Source organism: Vigna unguiculata, chromosome 9 (assembly GCF_037176805.1).
Source record: "Vigna unguiculata cultivar grain cowpea cultivar isolate G323 ecotype 2 chromosome 9, ASM3717680v1, whole genome shotgun sequence".
NCBI lineage: Eukaryota > Viridiplantae > Streptophyta > Magnoliopsida > Fabales > Fabaceae > Vigna > Vigna unguiculata.
This window is the reverse complement of record NC_140800.1, coordinates 26,399,580-26,412,632: the sequence shown is the minus strand read 5'-3', so window position 1 is coordinate 26,412,632 and position 13,053 is coordinate 26,399,580.

The following is a 13,053-nucleotide window of genomic DNA, read 5'->3' as shown; positions in this document are numbered from 1 at the left end:
GGTTGTACATTCCACTACTTCTTATTCCCCTTTTGAGGTTCTGTATGGGTGCAATCCCCTAACTCCTTTAGACCTCCTTCCTCTACCCACTCATGAGGCATGGACTTGCCAAGATGGTGAGCCCAAAGCCAAGTACATCCAAGATTTACATTTGCAAGTCATGGAAACTATAGATAGGAGAGTTAAGAAACAACAAGAGGATGGTAACAAGGGAAGAAAGGAAGTCATCTTTCAAGAGGGAGATTGAGTATGGCTTCACTTGAGAAAGGAAAGGTTCCCTACTCAAAGGAAGTCTAAACTTCTCCCTATGGGGGATGGCCCCTTTCAAGTCATTAGGAGGATTAACAATAATGCTTATGAGTTAGACTTACCACCAAGCTATAACATAAGTACTCATTTAATGTTTGTGATCTTTCTCCTTTTGATGTAGGATTCAAGAATTCGTGGTCGAATTCTCTCCAAGAAGTGGAGGGTGATGAAGGCGTGACCAACCATAATACCTCCACAGAAGCACCCTCAAGAAGGATCACTAGAAGCATGTCTAGAGGGAGTCTTCAAAAACATCACCTTTATCTTTATTTTCCATTACTTTAGTTTGAATTCCCTAAGTTGGTTTTTAGTTGACTTACTTTGGTTGACTTTGACCAAAGTTAACCTTTAACCAAGATTAGCTTAACGTAAACCAACATGCTAATCCTTGTTTGTCTTGTTTTTGTAGGTACTTAAAGAAGTAGAGCATGCTAGGTGGCGCATGGTGGTTGGAGCATGTGGATGATGTGGAGGAGATGAGAAAGCAAAAAGCATAAAGTAAAAGCAAAAGTAGACATGTACCTTGTCTCCTTTTGCCAGTTTGGATGATTCCTTTGAAAGCTACTTGGTCTCCTTCCCTTTTTGGCCTAGAATCCTCATAGAAATGCATCCACCAACCAATGCCTCTCATTTTGGCCGTGTGGCATTCCTAGCCTAGGAATTAGGGTTTGTTAGTTGATCCCTTTCATGTTTGTGTTTTTGTTGAAGGACCCCTATGTACTTCTATTTAAAGGGGCTCCTTACCTTGTAAAAGGGTTGATCATTTGATGTTATAAACCTTGTGTTTCAACCACTATATTTTCGTGAGCTCTCCTTCCATGAAGTGAAACTCACATTTGCCTTATCTTGCTTGCAAGTGGCGGCACCATTCACTCATCTCTAGGGTTTGGTTGGCTTAGATCCCCCCTATGAGTAGCATGCCTCCTCCATTGCACCACCTTTTATGATTTCCATTTTATTTGTTTCTTCTTTCATTTTTGTTCTTTAAGCTTTGTTAAAATCGTGTGCTTCTTGAACTTGAATCCAACTCTCTTCTTCCTTTTATAAGCTTGAGAAATGAACCTTCACATCTAGATAGCTTGCTATCTTAATGTCCAGTGGAAATTTTCGAAAAGATTTCTTAAACAACTTCACCATATTTGTAAATCTAAAAGGAAACAAGATAATCCTTCATCAGATCCGCTAAGAGGCATGATTCAATCTGGGTGATTGAAGATAAACTGATAAAGTGTGCTCAATTCTTACCGATCAACAAGAAAATGTCAATGGATAAGTTGGCAAAGTTGTATGTCCAGGAGGTGGTCATCTTGCATGGAGTGTCAGGGAGCATAGTGTCAAACCATGATCAAAGATTCACGTCGAGGTTCTGGCAGTCATTGCAGAAAGCATTGGTGATGAGTGCAAATTTTTGCCCCCATTTAATGTTTAATTTTGGGTATTTAATTGAATTTGTGTGCTTAAAGAATGATTTAATTGAAAGTTCTGATAATTAGGCTATTTGAGCTTATGTGATAAAAATGTCTTAAAAAGTGATTTTTCGCTACATAAATTATTTTTGGATATTTTAATATTTGTTGATGAAGCTGAAGTTAAGAAAGCTCATTTAAGGTGGAAAAATAAATTGATTGAAGTTACAAACCACCTTTAAATAAGATCGAAATGAACAAGTTCTGGAAAAATCATTTCTGCATCCCCATTTTTTATTTTACACACTCCTTCTACAAATGGACCACTTAAAAAGCTGGTTATGCACCCTTGGTTTTTACTAAGTTGCACCCCTCCTACCACTTAAACTCCATTCAACCAGATCATGCCATGTGGCAATCCTTACAATCCAAATCTGTCTAACTACATGATGACATGTGTCATGATCCTCCACTCACTAAATTGATCAATCAGAGTTTGTCACGTCATCATCTCCTTCCCAAACAAAAACCCTAACCCTAATCTTTCTCCTCTCCTACCATCACCATGTCGGCAGCTGCCACCCTCCACGACCGCCACCATCATCTTCACAGATCTGAACCACGTCGCCGGTCACCACCATCCTCCATGCACCTTTATTGCCATTCACGTACCTTGTTGGACAAGAAGAACGTCGCAGAAGGAGGGGCAGAATGCATCTTCACGTAACCACCGTCCCTACACTTCTTACTGCAACATCTTTGTCAACCACGTTGCAGGAAACCACAAATGCAACAACACCTTGCAGCCACCACAGATTTGCGTAAACATGCATCTTTTCAACACCCATGGCAGCCGCTGGCAACAAATCGTGAAACCATCACGCAAGAGCAGAAAAAGAGTGGAAGGAAAACAAGCTCGAGACTTCGGAGTTTTGGAATTCTTAAGGCGGCCTAATTTCGTTTCCTTTCTCCCTCTCTCTCCATTCTTCTATTATTTTTATTTTATTTTGCATTCCATGGAAGGCTAAACTTCTTGGGTTGATTCCATTGTAATTTCTTAACTGGATTCTGAGGTTAGATTAATTAATTTGTTTTTCTTTTCATTATTGTTGAGATTTATTTTCATCTATGTCTTTTGGTTCATAATTTAGTAAAAGTAATGATTTTTACATTGTAGCAAGTTAGCACGGTGTTAAATCTACATAACATAACAATCGTATGAGTCCAAGGGTTTTTAAATTTTAATTGGGAAGTTACTTTGATTAATTTTAGAAACTTTCATATGATTGCCTTGCCACCACACTTGTCAAACTTGCATAATGTATTTCATGTATCGTAGTTTAGGAAGTACATAGCAAGTCTTACTCATGTGCTAGAAGTCGACGATGTTCATGTTTGGGAGGATCTGACAATCGAGGTAGGACCAGTGAGGAAATTGGATTCTCAGGTCAAGAAGTTGCGGGGGAATGAAATTTGGACGATGAAAGTCCTCTAGGACGAAGCAACGAGGGAAATGACTTGGGAGATGGCAGATCTCATGAGACAATCATATCCGCGGTTATATCTTGGTAAGTGCATTTTTTGAGGACGAAAATTTTATAAGTTGGGGGAAATGTATGATTTGGGAAAATAAATAAATATTTATTTAATAAAAAGGAAAGTAAAAGGATCTCTATATTAATTAATGCAGAGAGTTATAACAATGAGTAATGGTAGCTTAAGTGGTTAAGAGTGCTCTTTGTGTTTGATAGGTCTTGAGTTTGAATCCTTTATATGCCATTGGTGTGATGTTTTAATTCTTTAATTTTTTTGGATGCGTGAATGGTTATGTGACATGAGATTATAAGCATAAAATATGTTAAGAATCATGTGATGACTTGTTAGATTGTCCATATGCTTGCTTTGGTAAAGGTGTGGATGTGAATTTGAACCTTGGCTAGAAGGGCAAAGAAACCATCATGATAATGGCACTTGAATGGCCATTACTCACTTGTATTCAATTTTCATTTTTTATTTAATTTTAGTTAATTTTAGGTTGGAATTTGATTAAAGAGAGAAAAGTAGGGCATTGGGAGGGCCATTTTCGTGTAGCTAAAAGAGGAGAGTTTTAAGAGCACAAGAACTAAACCCAAGGGGAACTAGAAGGAGAAGAATATGGGGCCTATTTTATTAGAGATCAATGCTAGGTCCAATTCGATGCAAGAAATAATTCTTGGAGCACTTTGGAGCGGGAATTCTAGGTAATGGGAGTTGCACCTAACTATTTAATTCGTGAATTATATGTCGTTTGGTGTGGAAAATGTATAGAAGTCCCTTTAACTATCGTTTTGCACTGTTCTCCTCGAGTTTTTGGGTTTCTGCCCAAAAATCATCTGGTGGTAATGAAGGCCCGCTAGGCAACACATGTAGTATGAACCCTTTTATGGGTTTCTGCTAATAACTGCCTGGCGGTTCGTGACTACCACTAGACGACGTGAGCTGTATTTTGTGAATTTTACATTTTGATTGGATTCTAAGACACGTGTGGGTGTTCTGTTGAGGTATTCGTTCCCATTGCAATGTTTATGCTTATAAAATTATTGAATACGTTGATGTTTTGATAATGCATGAGCTTCTTGATGATTGGAAGGTTATGGGAATTATTGGGATTGGGGATGAATTGAAAGCATGATAACTATGTTATAATTGTTGTGTTGGTGTGTACACTGGTCTAATTGAACTTGTAAGAATGCTGGAAATACAATTGAGGTGATTCGCATGCAAGGGGATAAGTTGGTTATGCAGGTAGGGGCTTTAGGGATTTCTCGCAGGTGCAAAAATCAGGATTCTACCATGAATGCTGATGCATCGCCTGGCGGGAAGTAGGAACCGCCAGGCAACGCGTTCTGACAATAATGCTTTATGTTGCGTATTGGCTATGATGGTTACAGGTTGGGGTCTGATGAGATTACTTGGGTTTATGCATTGTATTAACACTCCATTTTGTGTGTTAGCACTCAATTTTGTGTTATTTTTCCTTTGTAAAACTCTCTTTTTAGTTTAAATAAATATTTGTTTGTCTTTAATTAATTAGTTTTTGTTGAGTGTTTAGAAAAATAGATTTTTCATAAAATTATGTTAAAAAGGTTTTTAAGAATATTTTCATGCATTTAGTTTGTCCTTTTTTAGATTCCTTTTTTAGTAAAACTTCATTTGCCAGTAAGTCCTTCATTTTTGCTGAATTGCATGTGAACCCTTAATCCAATATTTATCTTTTTGCAAAAAGGCCCCTGGTGGGTCAACGGAAGCTTTAACCAGCCCTTATATCATCAAAATACGTGTTTAACTTAAAGTGGTTGATCTGGGGATGTTGATTAGGAGAGGCGAAAGGGTTTTCATTTGACAACAATCCCTGATGCAAAGCAAAGAGAGAGCAACCCTGATGTTACATCACAAGCAAGAATCAATTGGGCACGAACCAAATCCAAGAAGTGAGTTGCTGATCCCAGGGAAGATAGTGAAGATGCGTGATGAAGGCTTAAAATCTAGAGAACATGATGAGATGGAGGCTGATTCGAGACAAACGGTCAAAGCAAGATGAAGGCTGATCAAGGGCGTAAAACTTTTGGTTCAAGATCGCAATTCTTGATTTGAGGCAAAGGAATAGGGTTAGGAATTTTTCTTAGTTTTTGGCTTACTTTCTGAAAGGGGTTTTTAAGGGATGAATTAGGTTTTTTGGGGTAGAGCTTTGGTTGTGCGAGTAGAAACATGTCTAGAGGCTAGGGTTCTCGTGTTCTTGTGTGAGCGAGAGATTAAGAGTCATTGTATAGGGGTTACTCACATTCCGACGAGCACAAAGTGGCTAGCGGGATTAACCATGAGCACAAAGTGGTCGAGGATGATCTGAGTTAGATTCCTTGTACCAACTTAATTCTTAGACTTCTCTTTGTCTCAATTTTTTTTTAGTTCTAATGAAGTACACTTTGCTTTTTAGTTTCAAATTTCTACTCCTTAGTTTCTGAGTTTGCTTGTCTAATTTTACTTGCATTTTATGTTTTCTGCAATCTTTAAATTAAGTCTTTTATGTATTACTTTACTGTTTTCAATTTAAATTCAGTTCTTGTTGTTGATTTAGTGGGTTGAGCTTGGGTTTATATTCTGCACACATTATCGTTTCCTCTTGGGAACTAAGTAACCCCAAATGAGCACACTTTATCGAGATATCTTCTTGAGTGTATGAGAACCCATGAGAAATTCATTGCATTCACTTTCTATTAGTTATTTTGCAGTGTTTACTTTTGCACTTTCATGTTTACTATCCTGCTTATTGGTTGTGATTTTGATTCAATTTACTTTCCTTGTCTTAGCTTTACTTTTCTACAGTAGTTTAGTACTTGAATCTTACATTTTGTTGTTAGGTGGTTGAAAGATTTGAGTTCACAAGTGATGAGTTCAAATTTTTGCCCTCATTTAATATTTAAATTTGAGGATTTAATTGAATTTTCTGTGCTTAAAGATTGATTTAATTAGGATTTGTGATTATTGGATTTATTGAGTAAGTTTGGTAAAAGTGGCGTAAAAATTGATTTTAGTTGCATAAAATATTATTGGATATTCTAACGTTTGTTAATGCAGCTGGAATTTATTTTTGGTCAATTAATAGTGTGATTTTGAAATATTCAAAGTTACAAAATAAGTCCAAAATCAAGAAATTCTGGAAAAAGAATAAATCAGGAGCTAAATGCACCCCCAGATTTTATTTGCACACTCCTCCCTCAAGTGGACCACAAAAACCTGTTCTGCACCCCCAGTTTTCACTAAGTTGCACCCCTCCTACCACTTAAACCCCACTCAACCAGATCATGCCATGTGGCAATCCCCACCTTTTAAAATTAGCCAACCATAAGCTGCCACGTGTCATAATCCTCCACTCACCAAATTGACCACTCAGATTCTGCCACGTCATCATCTCCTCCATCTCACACATGAAACCCTAACCCTAATTTCCCTTCCACCCTCCACGGCAGCCGCCGCCGCCAATCTCGCCGGCCACCGCAGTTACACCATCTCCATCTTGTTTCGCGCCTCCACCAACGCACACCACGCCGGCAGCCACTGTTCCGTCACCACCAACCTCTGCAGCGCGCCTCCGCAACACCACCACAGTTCCGTCTTCTCCGTTCACGCACACCACCTGTAACGCGCATCCAACCGCTGCCACCGTGACCATCCTTATCGCCTCCATCGCAGCTCCGCACACCACCATCAACTTGCCGTTTCTGCAGCACTATCTTCCGGCCTCCATTGCAGATCTGCGAACAACAACAATAATCGTAGCTCCGCTCACCACCGTCAGCTCGTCGCAGTTCCGTCACCACTGCACCAGCCTCGAATCCACTTTCAGATTCACGGCCACCGCGAGTTCTTCTTCCTCGCGCACAACCATGGCGGCGCCACCACCATCTCCACACAGAACTGCAACAGCGCGCCACCGTTCTCGCCACCACCACGCCTCCGCGAAGCCTGTTCCGCGCACGTTCTCGCCTCCATTATAGCAGCAGCAGCACCACCTCCGCGAACCAGAACGCCACCGCGAGCACACAGCAACCACCGCAACACCGTCGTAGTGCGCCTCCGGCCACCACAGTTCGCGCACCTGCAACCACCGCGCCCACCGGAGCAGCCGCCATTGCCGTCAGCCGCGCAGCCAAGGGAGGAAGGAGGAAGGGGCAGAAACCCTAATTCTGGAGAGAGAGTACTCTGCGCCACGTGTCAGCATCTGATAGGACAGTCAAACTGGTCAACTGGTCAAAGTCAGCAGTCAACTCTGGTCAAAACTACAAATATGGTTAAATGAGAGGGGCAGAATTGGAAATTTGACAGGAATTAAGTTGCTAATTAATTAAATAAAAATAAAATATTTTAGCAACTGACAGATAAAGCCCAAAGTCCAGTGGAAGCCTATATAAAGAGACTTAAGGGAGCAGAAACGGAGGACTTACAATTTACAACTTACAGCTTAGACACTTAAAACTCTCTGGTTTTGGCAGATACCATCTCCACCACATCTCTCATTCTTTCTTTTATTTTCTTTTTATCATATTATCATGTATTCCATCAAAGCCATGGAGGGCTAAGCTTTTAGGGTTGATTCCACTGTAATTTCTTAAATGGATTCTGAGGTTAGATGAATTTATATGTTTTGTTATTTTGATTATTGTTGTGGTTTTTGTTTATCTATGTCCTTTGCTTCTTAATTGAATAGAAAATAATGATTTTAAATCTACATGCATGCTAATCATATGAGTTAAAAGGTTTTTAAATTAAATTGAGACTTTACTTTGATTTTGTTTAGAAACTTTCATTTGATTAAATAAGTTTTTGCCAATAATTGAGACTTTAATTTGATTAGAGGTAATTACTTTAACTAAAATTAGTCAAGACTTTACTTAAGTTTTCTATTTGGTAAAGAAACAAAGGAATAAACATGATTAGGCATAGTAAAATTAATTGAGACTGTACTTTGATTAAATTTACTATGGACAATCTAACAATTCTCACTTTTAATTGAGACTGTACTTTGATTAAAAGTGAGGATGCCAACAAATGAATTGAGTCTTTACATTGATTTATTTGTAAATCAACAACAATAATTAATTTAACAATAATCTCTAGATAACCAATGAAGAATCTTATTTAGAAAAAACAGTGGAATTGACCTATTTACTATTACTGTGTTTACAATCTTCCGTGTCATTTTCTTTGCATATCCAAACCCCCTATTTTTTATAATTGCTAGTTTTAATTGCATTTTTAAGAATCAAATATTTGAGATCAATTCCGTATTCGTTGTGAGACGACTCAGGGTTATCTTAACCCTAACTATTTTGTTCACTACTAACTGACAATACTGAAGTTGCTAAAGTAGTGGTAATTTGATCGCCTAACGACAGCGATATCAAATTTGGCGCCGTTGCCGGGGAATACAGTTAGTATTTCTTTTATTTTGATTCTATTTTTATTTATTTATTTTATTTTATTTTATTTTATTTTTTATTTTTATTTTTTATTTATTTTACGCATATACGTTTAATATAGTTTGTTATTTTGTAGTCTCTAGTTTTCTTTTAATATATTCCAAGCAAATTTCTATTTTTGTTTTGATTAAGAATTTCTTTTAAGAAATTTTTGAGACTAGTTTGGAAAACTGTCTAGGAAAGACTTGGTATTTAAGTTGTCCATTGTGACGCACCTCTCTTTCCTGGGAGTAGACCCAACGACATCTTAACTCATTTCTTTCTTGAAATCTTTCTCCAAAACAAGAATAGGAAGAAAAAAAAAACACACAGGGAAACACTTTCAGGTGGACTTGCATAGTGCATGACTCGGGCCAATCCGGGTCAATTTTATCAACTTGATTCAGAACTTGAAAGGAACTTGCGTAAATCACGTAGGAGACTTGATCTCAGGTGTTCTACTGAAGGAGCACCATCATCATCTGAACCTACCACTGAAAGTGTACCACTAGAATCACCTCCGGTGATTAACATATCTTCTGATCCATCACCTGAACCAGAAATTCAAGAAGATAGAATGGAAGAAAGAACAATAAGAGAGTTGGCTTCACCAGATGCAGCAATTACACAAAACATGTGCATCCAATATCCAAATGGAGAATGTGAGCTTAAGTCTGGGTTAATCCATCTTTTACCCAAATTCCATGGATTAGCAGGAGAAGACCCGTACCATCATTTGAAGGAATTTCATGTTGTTTGTTCATCCATGAGACCTACAACAGTGACAGAGGAACATATCAAGCTTAAGGCTTTTCCATTCTCATTGCAAGATGCCGCTAAGAATTGGTTATACTGCCTTCCGCCAGGATCCATCAATACTTGGGAGACTCTGAAAAGATTATTTCTGGAAAAGTTTTTTCCAGCATCTAGAGTTGCTGCTATTCGCAAAGATATTTATGGGATAAGGCAACAAGAAAGAGAAAGTCTTCACGAATATTGGGAAAGATTCAAAAAGTTATGTGCTTCATGTCCTCATCACCAAATAAACGAGCATCTCCTCATTCAATACTTTTATGAGGGATTGAGTATCATGGATAGACAAATGATAGATGCTGCAAATGGAGGGTCATTGTTGGACAAAACGCCAACAAATGCAAGACAATTGATTGAAACTATGGCGTCAAACCATCAACAATTTTCCACAAGGAGTAATTCTATAACTCTATTGAAGGGAACCCATGGAGTAGAAGCTTCATATGTTGCAGATCACAAGAAATTAGAAGGGAAGTTGGATGACTTAGCAACCATGGTAAGGACCTTGACAGACTTACAGAAAAAGCCTATCCCTTCTACTTTATGTGGAATTTGTGCTTCTACTAATCATCCTACAGAGGCTTGTTCTATGTTAAAAGAGACAGGGACGTTAGACAATGAACAACCTCAAGCATATGCTGCAAACATCTATGGCAATAATAGACCACCTCGGCAGCAATACAACCATGATTTGTCCTCCAACAAGTACAACCCAGATTGGAAGGAATATCCCAGCCAGAAATGGGGAAATCAACAGCCTCAACACCAACAAGTCTATGTTCCACCTCAACAGAGGCAACAACCACAACCAACTGCAACCTCTGGTGATTCAAACATGGAGGCAATGATGAAAATGATGGCTGACATGATGAAGGGACAAATCAATGAGTTGAAACAAACGATGGAAGCAACCAATCAAAATTTGCAAAATCAGATTGGACAAATGGAAAATGAGTTAAATCAGATGAAGTCTCAACAAGGCTCAAGCAATTTGCCTGCACAAACTGTAATCAACCCGAGAAATGTAAGTGCTATTACTTTAAGATCGGGTAAGCAAATACAAGGCCTTGGGGATGCCCAAGAAGATGAAGATAAGGACAATGAAGTTGTACCTAATGATGAAAGAGGAAGATCAGATGAAGCAACACAAGCAACATCTGAGATGCCTGCACCCAGTGATAACTCCAGGTTGGTATCCCCTAATACTTCCTCTGAAAATCCTTCTCCTTATTCTCCTCCTCCTCCCTATCCTAACCGTTTGAAACCAAAAACTAAAAAGATGGAGGAGTTAGACAAAGAAATCCTGAATACTTTCAAGAAAGTGAAGATAAACATTCCTTTGTTGGATGCTGTGAGACAAATTCCTAAATACGCCAAGTTTCTCAAAGAATTATGTACACATAAAAGGCATATTATGGACAAAGAGGTAGTGAACATGGAAAGAAACGTCTCTAGCTTAATCAAGAAGCCTGCAGTCAGAATGCCGCAAAAGTGTAGGGATCCAGGTATGTTTTCTGTTCCCTGCATTATAGGAAGTACTAAGTTTGACAATGCTATGTTAGATTTAGGAGCTTCCATTAATGTAATGCCTTTATCTGTTTTTACTTCACTTCATCTTGGACCTCTTAAGTCTACTGGTGTGGTCATTCAATTGGCCAACCGTAGCATAGTTAACCCTGCAGGTGTGCTAGAAGATGTGCTTGTCCGTGTGGACAAGTTAATTTTTCCTGCAGATTTCTATATCTTGGACATGAAGGATGATGAAGGAATGAGTTCAACAACAATCATCTTGGGAAGACCATTCATGATGACAGCACGTACCAAGATAGACGTGCATGCAGGATCCTTGACTATGGAGATAGGAGATGAGAAGGTGCAGTTCAACGTGCTAGAAGCCATGAAGCACCCAATTGAAGACCATTCTTTGTTTTGTATTGATTTATTGAGTAATGTAGTGAACAATTATGCTTTTGGACTTTTGGAAGCTTTATCTGGTTTTTCTTCTTCTTTGGATATTTCTCTTTCGAATATTTCGGGCTCAATTTTAGACGAAAGAGAAAATTTTAAAACAGGTGATGTTGAGGACGCGGTGTCACTATTTGATACCTCTGTGGCGTCCAAGTGTGATGCTGAGGTGGCTGAAATTACCTTAGGCAATAAAATGTTGCCATCTGTGGAACAGCCACCCACTTTGGAGTTGAAACCTTTACCATCTCATTTAAAATATGTTTATCTTGAGAGGGATGGGAAACTCCCTGTTATTATATCTGCCCTGCTTACTGACGAGCAGGAACAAAAGCTATTGCAGGTTATCAAAGATCACAAGCGAGCAATAGGCTGGACTTTGGCAGATATTCCTGGTATTAGTCCTTCTTTCTGCATGCACATAATACTCTTGGAGGAGGATGCTAAGCCAGTGAGGTAACCTTAGAGGAGACTGAATCCTCAACTGATGGAGGTTGTGAAGAAAGAAGTCACCAAGTTGCTACAAGCAGGTATTATATATCCTATTTCTGACAGCACTTAGGTTAGTCCTGTACATGTGGTCCCCAAGAAATTTGGGATCACTGTGGTCAAGAATGAGAAGAACGAGTTGATTCCTACTCGTATTCAGAATAGCTGGAGGGTCTGTATTGATTATAGAAGACTAAACCAGGCCACCAGGAAGGACCACTTTCCTTTACCATTCATGGACCAGATGTTAGATCGATTGGCAGGTAAGTCTCATTACTGTTTTCTTGATGGATTCTCTGGGTATTTTCAGATTTGTATTGCCCCGGAGGATCAACATAAAACTACCTTTACTTGTCCATTCGGTACATATGCTTATAGGAAAATGCCATTTGGCCTTTGCAATGCTCCTGGAACATTTCAACGATGTATGATGAGTATTTTTACAGATTTGTTGGAGCATTGTATTGAGGTTTTTATGGATGATTTTAGTGTATATGGTTCATCTTTTGATCACTGCTTGTCTAATCTTGCTAGAGTCTTGGAGAGATGTGAAGAAACTAACCTTGTTCTAAATTTTGAAAAATGTCATTTTATGGTGGAACAAGGTATAGTTTTAGGTCACGTTGTTTCCAAGAATGATATATCTGTAGATCCTGCTAAAATTGATATTATTTCACAATTGCCTTACCCCTCTTCCGTGAAAGAGGTTCGATCTTTTCTTGGACATGCAGGATTTTACAGGAGGTTTATCAAGGACTTCAGCAAGATAGCCAACCCTCTCTCCAACTTGTTGCAAAAGGATGTAGTATTTGACTTTGGAGAGAGGTGCAAAGATGCGTTTGATACATTGAAAAAGGCGCTTACCACCACTCCTATCATCCAGCCACCTGACTGGACATTACCGTTCGAGTTGATGTGTGATGCATCAAACTTTGCAGTAGGAGCGGTGCTTGCACAAAAAGATGGGAAGCTATCACATGTGATATATTATGCTTCCAGAACATTGGATACAGCGCAGGCTAACTACACCACGACTGAGAAGGAATTATTGGCTGTTGTGTTTGCCTTGGACAAAT